This window comes from Symphalangus syndactylus, chromosome 14, assembly GCF_028878055.3.
Source record: "Symphalangus syndactylus isolate Jambi chromosome 14, NHGRI_mSymSyn1-v2.1_pri, whole genome shotgun sequence".
In the NCBI taxonomy this organism is placed as follows: domain Eukaryota; kingdom Metazoa; phylum Chordata; class Mammalia; order Primates; family Hylobatidae; genus Symphalangus; species Symphalangus syndactylus.
Window position 1 is genome coordinate 86,762,167 of NC_072436.2, and position 13,486 is coordinate 86,775,652.

Consider the following 13,486-nt stretch of genomic DNA (forward strand, 5'->3'; position numbering starts at 1 on the left):
CTCAGCCCCCTGAGTAGCTGGGACTACAGGCACAAGCCACCATGCCTGGCTAAATTTTGTATTTTTTTTTGTAGAGATGGCGTTTCACCATGTTGGCCAGGCTGGTCTCAAACTCCTGACCTCAAGTGATTCACCTACCTCGGCCTCTCAAAGTGCTGGAATTACAAGTGTGAGCCACTTCACCTGGCCCCAGGAGTATTTTAAATCAGAAAGGTTTATAGGTACAGTTCAAGTTTAAAAACTTTCCGAGGTAGACAACCTAAAAGCTAGAAGAGACTTGAAACCATTTAAAACTCAAATCGAATTCTCTGAAAGCATTTATGAATGTGACAAGATAACTTACTGAGCTACTCAAGAAGAAAATGCTCTAGAATGGAGAAACAAAGATTAGATTTAAAAAAAAACACCAAAAAAGATATGAATATAAAATGGCTGAAAATACACTGATGTGTCCCAATTTGTCAGAATATCTTTTGTTATTTCTAATAGCAAAGCTTATTGCTAAACGACACAGACCATTTTCCACTAGGGAAAGGGCAATCAGTAGAAACAAAAAGGTTCCCCAAAATGCAAGATACAACATTAAATGTCTGTAACTTTAAAAGAGATTAATAAATGCATATCAGAGTCATCTTCTCCCTATTATTATGAGAGAGAACTACAAAAAGATGCTGTGTATTCATGGAGGAAAATGTAACACAAATCTAAGAATGGAAGCAAGAGACACTTTTGAAATGTCATCAAACAGTGCCAATGAATATTATTTCTGCTAAAGAACAGCAGGAGAGAGAACGTTTTATTCAAAAATATCTAAGGGAATAAAAATTACGTTCAAATGGGATGTGTCAGCAACATCAAAAAAATTTAATGAAAAACAGAAAAGGAGCTCCTGGGAGTGAAAGCATTCTATTTTTACTCTGGGAATAAAAGTGTTATATTATTTCCTGTATATTCTTATAACTGATTACTTGGATATTTAAGCTTGATTCTCAATGCTAAAATGAGACAAGCCAAGCAACAAAGATTTAAAAATTTATTGAGACATTTTATTTTACTTTGTTACAACTAGCCAAGATTATTAATAATGTGACATGTCTTTTAGCCTTTCTTTGTTCCTCACCTTTCTCTTAAGTAAATAAAGGAGGCATGTGCAGTCCAAAGTGGAGGGAGGGGCCGCGTGTGGTAGTTCAGGTCTGTAATCCTAGCACTTTGGGAAGCCAAGGTAGGCAGATCACCTGAGATCAGGAGTTCGAGACCAGCCTGGGCAACATGGTGAAACCTCGTCTCTACTAAAAATACAAAAATTAGCCAAGCATAGTGGCGCATGCCAGTAATCCCAGCTACTCGGGAGGCTGAGACAAACTCTGCTGCCTCAAAAAAAAAAAAGAAAGAAAGAAAGAAAGAAAAAGAGAAACCAAACTGGAGGAAGGGGAGAGATTATAATGGATTACATAGTCTCCTTTGAAATTTAAGCCAAACACTAATACCACTCTCTTCTCTTTCCTATCAAAATTTTTAATTTAAAAAAATTTTTATGGGTACATAGTAGGTGTACATATTTATGGGACAATTGAGATATTTTGATACAGGCATACGATGTACAATAATCCCATCAGGGTAAATGGTTCATGACTTTTTTTTTTTTTTTTTTTGAGACAGAGTTTAACTCTTGTTGCCCAGACTGGAGTGCAATGGCACAAACTCAGCTCACTGCAACTTCCACCTCCTGGCTTCAAGCAATTCTCCTGTCTCGGCCTCCCGAGTAGCTGGGATTACAGGCACCCACCACCACACCTAACTAATTTTTGTATTTTTAGTACAGACAGGGTTTCACCACGTTGGCCAGGATTATCTTGACCTCCTGACTTCAGGTGATCCACCTGCCTTGGCCTCCCAAAGTGCTGGGATTACAGGTGTGAGCCACTGCGCCTGGCCAGTTCATGACTTTTTGACAGGCTGATCTCACATTTTTTCAGCTTTATTGACTTCTTACCATCAACCTTCCTAGGATATCAAATCTGCTCAACCTCCAAGATTTTAAATGTAAATGCCCATTCCTAGCCATAACCTCTTGTTTTATCATTTTTCCCATTCTACTGAACCTGGTATTTGTTCTCAGAGTAATTTGAATTCAACCAGTAGGACTGAGGTTAAAGCTGCAGATTTTAGGGTCAAACTGCCTGGGTTTAAACTGACGCTGCCCTTCACTAGCTGAGTGGCCAGGGACAGGTTACTGAATTCCTCTTTCCCCTAAATTTCTCAAAGACTTCCTGTGAAGGTTTAAATAGATAATTCATATAAACCTAGCACAAATTAAGTACATGATAAATGTTAGCCAGTTAGTGTCAGTATTCCATTTAGATTCATTTGTCCTCCATGTAGCCTGGTTGCTGTGCTCATCTTGGCTCTCTCCCATTCCAGTTGATACAAGTCCCTTCCATTGTTCATGTTTTTCATCCCAGCTCCTGGATTACTTCATGCCTTGATTTCTTCCTGAATCTAACTGCACTCTAACTCTAAATCATCAGGGACACTCAGGAATTTATTATTATTATTTTTATTATTATTATTATTATTATTATTATTGAGACAGAGTTTCACTCGTGTCCCCCAGGATGGCGTGCAGTGGTGCAATCTTGGCTCACTGCAACCTCCACCTCCTGGGTACAAGCGCTTCTCTTGCCTCAGCCTCCCAAGTAGCTGGGATTACAGGTGTGTGCAACCATGCCCAGCTAATTTGTTTGTTTGTTTGTATTTTTAAGTAGAGACAGGGTTTCATCATGTTGGCCAGGCTGGGCTCAAACTCCTGACCTAAGGTGATCTGTCAACCTTGGCCTCCCAAAGTGCTGGGATTACAGGTGTGAGCCACTGCACCCAGCCAGGAATTTTTCAAATAATTAATCTCTGTTTGGCTGCTTATTTCATTCCCCACAATAGTATTCTAAACCACCCCAACTTTCCTCAAGTCCTCAAATCTTTTGCTGACTGAAATTTTTTTTTTTTTTTTTTGAGATAGAGTCTTGCTCTGTTGCCCACACTGGAAGGCAGTGGCACAATCTTGGCTCACTGCAACCTCTGCCTCCCAGGTTCAAGCAATTCTCCTGCCTCAGCCTCCTGAGTAGCTAGGATTACAGGTGCCCGCCACCACTCCTGGCTAATTTTTGTATTTTTAGTAGAGACGGGGTTTCACCATGTTGGCCAGGCTGGTCTCGAACTCCTGACCTCATGTGATCTGCCTGCCTCAGCCTTGGAAAGTGCTGGGATTACAGGCATGAGCCACCATGCCCCGCCTGCCTGAAATATTTTTTTGACACAACTTTGTCTCCTACTTCACTGAGAAGACAGAGGCTACCTTGCTAGCACAGAATGCTTCTCCTGTACTCTTCTGTCGTCCCACGTAGAAGGAACATTTCTCAGTGGATAGATCACAGGAGTTCACAAGATCAACCTGGGCAACATGGCAAAACCCCGTATTTACAAAAACTAATAGTAATAATAATTAGCCAGGCGTGGTGGAATGTGCCCTATAGTCCCAGCTACTTGGGAGTCTGAGGTGGGAGAATCACTTGAACCTGGCCAATGAATGTAATTCTTGGCCTCTGTGCCTCTGTAGTCACTGTCTTGGCAGAAGTGGAGTGATTCGCTTGACTGGTAAATTTGTGTAGAATAAATCAACATTTTCTAATTAGCCTTCAGACTATTCACATAGTCTGGACTTATTTGCTCTCTTCTTGGCCATAAGGTACACATGAGCCAACCTCTGTCCCTGCAGGGCAAGGGAAACCTGCAGTTTGGAAAGGAAGTATAGCTCTGAAGTCTGAAGACCTCCAATTGGATGAATGTTGAAGAATACTGAGAAATCAAAACCAAAACTCGGAACTTAGAGGAGCTATATAAATTTAGAGGTGTGAGTGGACTTTAGTGTGTAGGCAGAATGTTTTAAGCTTGGCAGCTGCATGGTCTTTGAATAGCTGTAGTCTAGGAAAGAGGCATTAAGCCTCAGAGCACATGGTAGCTTAACCATAGGGAGGGACTGCAGTTTATGGTGGCTTGATCTACAGGTGAGTGAGTGAAACTGCGTTTGCAAAACTATGACAGTAAGAGAAATTCTAACATAGCTGACTCCATGTTGCTTCTGACCTCTGAGGTGTCCCTGGTCATTCCTGGGCATAGGCTGAGCTAACTTTGGGGAGAATTTAGTTTACAGTTTAACCTTAAAGCAAAGATGATAGTAGCCCTTCCCAAAACTAAACCACCTTTGTTTTTTCGTTTGTTTTTGTTTGTTTTTTTGAGTTGGAGTCTCACTCTGTCACCTAGGCTGGAGTGCAGTGGTGCGATCTCAGCTCACTGCAACCTCTGCCTGCTAGGTTCAAGCAATTCTCCTGCCTCAGCCTCCTGAGTAGCTGGGATTACAGGCACACACTACCACACCCAACTAATTTTTGTACTTTTAGTAGAGACAGGGTTTCCTCATGTTGGCCAGGATGGTCTCGAACTACTGACCTCAGGTAATCTGCCTGCCTCAGCATCCCAAAGTGCTGGGATTACGGGCGTGAGCCACCACACCCGGCCAACCTTTGTAAACCTAATGAAAAACCATGAAAGGCTGGCATGGTGGCTCATGCCTGTAATCCCAGGACTTTGGGAGGCTGAGGCAGGTGGATCACAAGTTCAACAGATCAAGACCATCCTGGCCAACATGGTGAAACCCCGTCTCTACTAAATATACAAAAAATTAGCCAGGCATGGTAGCACATACCTGTAGTCCCAGCTACTTGGGAGGCTGAGGCAGGAGAATCACTTGAACCTGGGAAGCAGAAGTTGCAGTGAGCCGAGATTGCGCCACTGCACTCCAGCCTGGTGACAGAGCGAGACTCTGTCTCAAAAAAAAAAAAAAAAAAGAAAGAAAAACCAAGAAATTAGGATTATGGGAGGGGCCTGAACTCTGCTAAAATGTAGGCACAGTTTCTTTTCTCCTTCCTTCCTTCCCTCCTTCCTTCCTTCCTTCCTTCCTTCCTTCCTTCCTTCTCTTTCTCTCTTTCTTTCTTTCTTTCTTTCTTTCTTTCTTTCTTTCTTTCTTTCTTTCTTTCTTTCAAAGAGTTTCAATGAAACTCTGTCTACTGCTATAGCATGGTCTCATTGAATTGGTTTTGTCTGCGCAGCAGGCAGGAAGAAACTGTTGGGCAATTACATGAGTGTTTTTACAAAAGTAGGATCTCAGCAAAGGATTGGAGGCCACAAGATTCTCAGCTTAGACACATTACCTGTGAATGGTCTCTGCATCCTCTGGAAGGTGAAGCCAAACAGGCAAACACTGTGCACCCACAAAGGCTGGAGAGTGGCAAGATTACATCCTTTTAGGCATTTGTTGCTTGTACTCTACAAGCCAAATGCAAGATGACCTTTAGGAAACAAAAGTTCTAACTTTCAATTGTTAGTAGCATTCAAGGTAAAGGACAAAATTGCTTTTCTTTATTTTATTTCATTTTTTTTAGAGATGGGGTCTGACTATGTTCCCAGGCTGGTCTCAAACTCCTGGGCTCAAGCAATCCTCCTGTCTCTGCCTCCCAAAGTGCTGGGATTATAGACATGAGCCACCACACCTGGCAAAACAAAATTAAGGAACTAAACTTCAGTCTTCTTGGCTTATTCACAGACTCAGATATACAAAACAATCTAAGCATTACTGGCAACTTGGTGGCTGTTGATGGGTATGCAGGAATCTTCTGTGCCCCATGGGAATGACACCACCTTTGCAAAATTACGACTGAGACAGTGAAAGAGAACTAACTTAACTGACTCCATCTTGCTTCTAACCTCCAAGCTGTCCTTGTTCATTCCTGATCGCAGGCTGAACTCACTTCGGAGAAACTTAGTTTATAGTTTAAAACAAAGATGATAACAGTCCTTTCCTAAAGCAGACCTCCTTCTTGCCTGGGGACTAGATTGCCTTTGTAGGATTAATATGAGCCACAAGATTAAAAATTATGGTTTAGGAGTCATGCAGCTGGAGGCTACAAGATTCTGACCCTCCCTAAACTGCTCCTAAGATCAGTGCTTGAGATATTTTGTAGACCCAACACTTGATGGATCAGTTGCCACCACCTAGATCAATTAACTGGCTCATTTGTTCTTGTGGCCCCCACCCAGGAACTGACTCAGCTCTAGAAGACAGCTTCGACTTCCTATGATTTCATCCCTGACCAATCAGCACTCCTGGCTCAATGGCTTCCCCCACCCACCCAGTTGTCCTTAAACACTCTGCTCCACGAATCCAGGAGACTTATTTGAGTAATAATAAAACTCAGGTCTCCCGCACAGCTAGCTCTGTGTGAATAACGTTTTCCGTATTGCAATTCCCCTGTCCTGATGAATCGGCTCTGTCTAGGCAGCAGGCAAGGTGAACCCACTGGGCAGTTACAGGAACATGCCTGGGAAGTTTACAAAATTAAAAAGAAGAGGAAACATAGTGTCTCATGGAACATTTGGCCAAAGTATTGATCCTTGCTAGAGGGTAAAGTCCTAGAGGTACAGACCTTAGAAACATGAACAGCGGTTTCAGAATCTGCTGATAATTATTTTCCAGTGAAGCAAATGCAAGGACAAGATGAAAATACCGATGTGTATTAGTCTCTGCAAATTAGGAATAGAGGGAAACTTCCTTAACTTGATAAAGAACATCCACAGGCTGGGCCTGGTGGCTCATGCCTGTATTCCCACCATTTTGTAGGGCCAAAGCAGGAGGATCACTCGAGCTCAGGGGTTCAAAACCTGTTGCCTGGGCAACATGGCAAAACTCCATCTCTACAAAAATTACAAAAATTAGCCAGGCATGGCAGCAGTCCCAGCTACTTGGGAAGGTGAAATGAGAGGATCACTTGAGCCTGGGAGGTTGAGGCTTGAGGCTGCAGTTGAGCTGTGATCATGCCACTGCACTTCAGCCTGGGTGACAGAGCGAGACCCTGTCTCGAAAAAAAAAAAAATCCAGAAAAAATCTACAGGTAGTATCATACTTCATGGTAAAAAAAAAAACTAGAACTTTTCCTGCTAAGATCAGTAAAGATGTCTCCTCTCAACACTCCTTTTCAACATCATTTTGGAAGTCATACCTAATGCAATAAGACAAGAAAGGGAAGTAAAAGGTTGGAAAAAAGAAATAAAACTGTCTTTGTTCATGGATGACATGATTATCTATGTAGAAAATCTGAAAGCATAAATTTAAAAAAACTCCTAGAACTAAGTGATTCTAGCAAGGTTACAGAGCACAGAGTTAACCTACAAAAGTCAATTGCTTTCCTGTATACCAGCAGTGAACAAGTAGAATTTGACATTACAATCAATACCATTGATATTATCATCCCCAGAATTGGAATACTTAGGTATAAATTCAACAAAATACATACAAGATATATATAAGAATAACTACAAAACTCTAATGAAAGAAATCTAAGAACTAGGGATGATATGGAGGATGAAGAGGAGTTGGTTAATGTTTACAAAAACACAGATAGAGGAAATAAGTTCTAGTATTTGATAGTATGTAGGCCGGGTGCGATGGCTCAAGCCTGTAATCCCAGCACTTTGGGAGGCCGAGGCGGGCGGATCACAAGGTCAGGAGATCAAGACCATCCTGGCTAACACAGTGAAACCCCGTCTCTACTAAAAGTACAAAAAAAAAAATTAGCCAGGCGTGGTGGCGGGCGCCTGTAGTCCCAGCTACTCGGGAGGCTGAGGCAAGAGAATGGCGTGAACCCGGGAGGCGGAGCTTGCAGTGAGCCGAGATCGCGCCACTGCACTCCAGCCTGGGGGACAGAGAAAGACTCCGTCTCAAAAAAAAAAAAAAAAAAAAAGTTTAGTATTTGATAGTATGTTAGGGAAATTATGGTTAACAATACTTTATTGTGTGTTTCAAACTAGCTAAACAGAAGAATTGTTCTGTTTCCAACACAAAGAAAAGATCAATGTTTGAGGTGATTGACATGCCAATAACCCTGATTTGATCATTCCACACATTGTATACATGTATAAGATATCACACATGGCCAGGTGTGGTGGCTTATACCTGTAATCCCAGCAATTTGGGAGGCCAAGACAGGAGGATTACTTGAACCCAAGAGCTTGAGACCAGCCTGGGCAACATAGTTAGGCTACATCTCTTAAAAAACAAAACAAACAAACAAACAAAAAATCCCACATATACCCCAAAAATATGTACAACTATGTTATATAAATTAAAACTATTTTTAAAAGGCAAAAGTTGGAGACAGTGTGGCAGGCCTCCTCCTGTGGAATCTGAAGAAGCCCTCACAGATTTTATTTCTTTATTTTATTTTGTTTTGTTTTGGTTTGGTTTGGTTTGGTTTGGTTTTTGAGATGGAGTCTTGCTCTGTTGCCCAGGCTGGAGTGCAGTGGCATGATCTCGGCTCACTGTAACCTCTGCCTCCTGGGTTCAAGGGACTCTCCTGCCTTAGTCTTCCAAGTAGCTGGGATTACACGCACATGCACCACCACACACGGCTAATTTTTGTATTTTTATTAGAGATGGTTCACTATGTTGGTCAGGCTGGTCTCGAGCTCCTGAGCTCGTGACCCACCTGCCTCAGCCTCCCAAACTGCTGGGATTACAGGCCTGAGCCACCACACCTGGCCACCCTTGCAGATTTTAATTCCCACTCTCGATTCTGTATCTAGATCACCATGGCGACTGGACAGAAGTTCATGAGAGCTGTTAGAGTTTTTGAATTTGGTGGACCAGAAGTCCTGAAACTGCAGTCGGATATTGCAGTACCGATTCCAAAAGACCATCAGGTTCTAATCAAGGTCTACGCATGTGGTGTCAACCCCATGGAGACACACATTCACTCTGGTACTTATAGTAGAAAACCACGCTTACCCTATACTCCTGGCTCAGATGTGACTGGGGTGATAGAAGCTGTTAGAGATAATGCATCTGCTTTCAAGAAAGGTGACAGAGTTTTCACTAGCAGCATGATCTCTGGGGGCTATGCAAAGTACGATCTTGCAGCAGACCACAGTTTACAAACTGCCTGAAAAACTGGGCTTTAAACAAGGAGCTGCCATCAGTATTCCATATTTTAGTGCATATCGAGCTCTAATTCCCCGGTGCCCGTGTGGAAGCTGGAGGGTGTTCTGGTTCATGGGGCGAGTGGAGAAGTTGGATTAGCAGCATACCAAATTGCTAGAGTTTATGGCTTAAAGGTTTTGGGCACTGCTGGTACTGAGGAAGAACAAAAGGTTGTTTTGCAAAATGGAGTCCATTAAGTGTTCAGTCACAGAGAAATTAATTATATTGACAAAATTATAAAATATGTTGGTGAGAAAGGAATTGACGTAATTATTGAAATGTTAGCTAATGTAAATCTTAGTAAAGATTTGAGTCTTCTGTCACATAGAGGATGAGTGTTAGTTGTTGGCAACACAGGTACTATTGAAATAAACCCATGGGATACCATGGCAAAGGAGTCGGGTATAATTGGAGTTACTCCCTTTACCTCAACCAAGGAGGAATTTCAGCAATATGCAGCCACCCTTCAAGCTGGAATGGAAATTGGTTGGTTGAAACCTGTGACAGGTTCTCAATATCCACTGGAGAAGGTGGCCCAGGCTCATGAAAGTATCATTCATGGCAGTGGGGCTACTGGAAAATGATTATTCTCTTGTAATGATTAATTATTTCATGGATTTCCTATGTAATTAGAGATATTGTCTTTCTCCCAGTTGTACTTACCCTATCTTTTCTTTAATTAACATTCGATTCTGTGAGTTTCTTTTGTGAAAAAACAAGATTTTTCTTTAGAAAGCAGAGGCAGAAGAGTAAAATTCATTGTATAGCTAGCAATATTTTTTATGCCATCTGTCTCAAATCTAGGAGTCATCATAGTAGGAAATAGCATGTTGGTGGTCATTTGGCATGAGGGTGCATTCCAGTAATTCTTAATTGATACTTGATTAATTCCACACCTTTGATTAAAACTTGCTAGTTCAAAATAAGACTGCTCAGTTTCCAATGGTTTTCAAGTCTCCTTACCTTTATAAAGATTCTCTAGTCTCTGATTAGCCATGACTGTATTAGACTTTGAATATTTTCTGGACTAAAAACCTCTATTCTAAACTAATCTCATCTGGATCTATAAGTCCCAGAGAGAGTCTCGTTCTGTCACCCAGGCTGGAGTGGCTTGGCGCAATTGCGGCTCACTGCAACCTCTGCCTCCCAGGTTCAAGCGATTCTCCTGCCTCAGCCTCCCGAGTAGCTGGGATTACAGGTGCCCACCACCACACCCAGCTAATTTTTGTATTTTTAGTAGAGACGGGGTTTTGCCATGTTGGCCAGGCTGGTTTCGAACTCCTGACCTCAGGTGATCCACCTGCCTCGGCCTCCCAAAGTGCTGGGATTACAGGCGTGACCCACCGCACCCGGTCTTATAAGTCTTTTGTAAAGGCAAGAATAAATAACGTCCAGGACAATTTATTAGTTTTCTCAGTATTTTCCCAAATATTACAATATTCACTTCATTATTGGTTGGATGCCAATGACCCCATATGTTCTGTGAGAATAGGAGCTTTATCTCTTTATCTTTCATATAATACATAGTCTCCAAATAGGTAATACTTATCAATTGATTATATTTTCAGAGTAGATTCAGAGTTACCTGTTTGTGTGGTGAGGGTCATATATTTTTGTTGAAATTAGTATGCTCACAGATTTGATAAATTAAGAATGATCTGCATTTCTTTCATAACATAATAATGTGTAATAAAATCTATAGAAAATTAAAAAAAAAAAAAAAAACAAGCAGCCGGGTGCTGTGGCTCACACCTGACTTTGAGACCAGCCTGGCCAACATGGTGAAACCCTGTTTCTACTAAAAATACAAAAATTAGCCAGGCGTGATGGTGCACACCTGTAGTCCCAGGTACTCGGGAGGCTGAGGCAGCAGAATCATTTGAACCTGGGAGGCGGAGGTTGCAGTGAGCCAAGATCGTGCCACTGCACTCCAGCCTGGGCCATAGAGTGAGACTTCGTCTCAGAAAAAAAAAAAAAAAAGGCCAGGGTGGGAGGACTGCTTGAAGCCAGGAGTTCATGACCAGCCTGGGCAACAAAGTGAGACATCCATTCGCACAAAAAAATAAATTAGCTAGGCATAATGGCAGGCACCTGTATTGCACCGTTTGGGAGACTGAGACTGAGGCTGGAGGATCATTTGAGCCCAAGAGATCAAGGCTGCAGTGAGCTGTTATTTCCCACTGCACTCTAGCCTGGGTGACAAAGCAAGACCCTGTCTGGGAAAACAAAAAGTAAATAAATAAACAAATCTAAGAAGAACTAAATAAATAGAGAGAGATACTGACTGGGCACAGTGGCTCACACTTGTAATCTGAGCACTTTGGAGGGCCAAAGCAGGAAGATCACTTAAGCCCAGAAGTTCAAGCCCAGAAGTTCTGGGCAGCATAGCAAGACACCATCTCTACAAAAAATTAAAAAACTAGAGGCTGGGCACAGTGGCTCATGCCTGTAATCCCAGCACTTTGGGAGGCCGAGGCGGGTGGATCACCTGAGGTCAGGAGTTCTAGACCAGCCTGGCCAACATGGTGAAACCCCGTCTCTACTAAAAATACAAAAATTAGCTGGGTGTGGTGGCAGGAGCCTGTAATCCCAGCTACTCGGGGGGCCAAGGCAGGAGAATTGCTTGAACCCAGGAGGCAGAGGTTGCAGTGAGCTGAGATCGCACCATTGCACTCCAGCCTGGGGAACAAGAGTGAGACTTCGTCTCAAAAAAAAAAAAAACTAAAAAATTAGTTGGACTTGGTGGTGCATGCCTGTAGTCCCAGCTACTCAGAAAGCTCAGGTGGGAGGAACACTTGATCCCAGGAGGTTGAGCCTGCAGTAAGCTGTGACCAAGCCACTGCACTGCAACCTGGGTGACAGAGTGAGATGAAGTCTCACCACGCCCGGCCTATATATTTTTTAAAGAGAAATACACCATGTTTATGATTAGAAAAACTCAATATTATCAGGATGTCAGTTCTTTCCAACTTGATCTATAGATTTAATGCAATTCCAATCAAAATTCTAGCAAGTTATTTGGTGAATGTCAACCAACTGATTCTAAAGTTTATATGGAAAGGCAAAAGACCCAGGATAGCCAACATAATATTGAAGGAGAAGGACAAGGTCAGAGGACTGACACTACCTGATTTCAAGACTTTACTCTAAAGCTACAGCGATAAAGATGTATAAATGTGTCAAATGAATAAATGAATTGATCTTGATCAATGGAACAGAAAAGAGAAACCATAGGCCTTCCAGCTGGGCACAGTGGCTGACACCTGTAATCCCAGCACTTTGGGAGGCTTAGGCAGGAGGATCCCCTGAGGTCAGGAGATCGAGACCAGCCTGGTCAACATGGCAAAACCCGTCTCTACTAAAAATACAAAAATTAGCCAGGTTTGGTGGCATACGCCTGTACTCCCAACTACTTGGGAGGCATAGGCAGGAAGATGGCTTGAACCTGGGAGGTGGAGGTGGCAGTGAGCGAAGATTGCGCCCCTATACTCCAGCCTGGGAAACAGAATAAGACTCTGTCTCAAAAAAAAAAAAAAAATAGACCTTCATAAATAGAGTCAGCTGATCTTTGGCAAAGCAACAAAGACAACACAATGGAGAAAATATAGTCTTTTCAACAAACGGTGCTAGAGTTAACTGGATATACACACACACAAGCACACACAAATCTAGATATAGACATTACATACTTCACAAAAATTTACTCAAAATGTATCATAGGCTACATGTAAAATGATAAAACTATAAAATAATATTGGAGAAAATCTAGATGACCTTAAATGTAAGGCTTTTTATTTTTATTTTTTTAAAGCTAACTCTTTAGATACAACACCAGAGACACACTACAGTGGGTGAGAAGACAAGCCACACACTGGAGAAAACACTTGCAAAATACATGTCTGATAAAAGACTGTTAGACTGTTATCCAAAATATACAAAGAGCTCTTTTCTTTTCTTTCTTTCTTTTTTTTTTTTTTTTTTTTTTTTGAGACAAGAGTCTTGCACTGTTGCCCAGGCTGGAGTGCAGTGGTGAGATCTCGGCTCACTGCAACCTCGGCCTTCCAGGTTCAAGTGATTCTCCTGCCTCAGCCTCCCACATACAGCTGGGACAAAGAACTCTTAAAGCTCAATAATAAGAAAATGAACAATCTGCTTAAAAAAATGGGTAAACTGGCCGGGCGCGGTGGCTCATGCCTATAATCCCAGCACTTTGGGAGGCCAAGGCGGGCCAATCACGAGGTCAGGAGATCGAGACCATCCTGGCTAACATGGTGAAACCCTGTCTCTACTAAAAATACAAAAAAATTAGCCGGGCATGGCTGCAGGTGCCTGTAGTCTCAGCTACTCGGGAGGCTGAGGCAGGAGAATGGTGTGAACCCGGGAGGCAGAGCTTGCAGTGAG

The 13,486-nt window shown here is 42.3% G+C and overlaps 1 protein-coding gene and 1 pseudogene across 1 annotated transcript in view; one reads left to right on the plus strand and one right to left on the minus strand.

Annotated features, from left to right (window-relative positions):
- ACYP2 (acylphosphatase 2) overlaps positions 1–13,486 on the minus strand; it is a 330,224-nt gene that overhangs the window by 294,535 nt on the left and 22,203 nt on the right. The window lies entirely within an intron of this gene.
- On the plus strand, positions 8,657–10,795 carry LOC129461463 (quinone oxidoreductase-like; annotated as a pseudogene).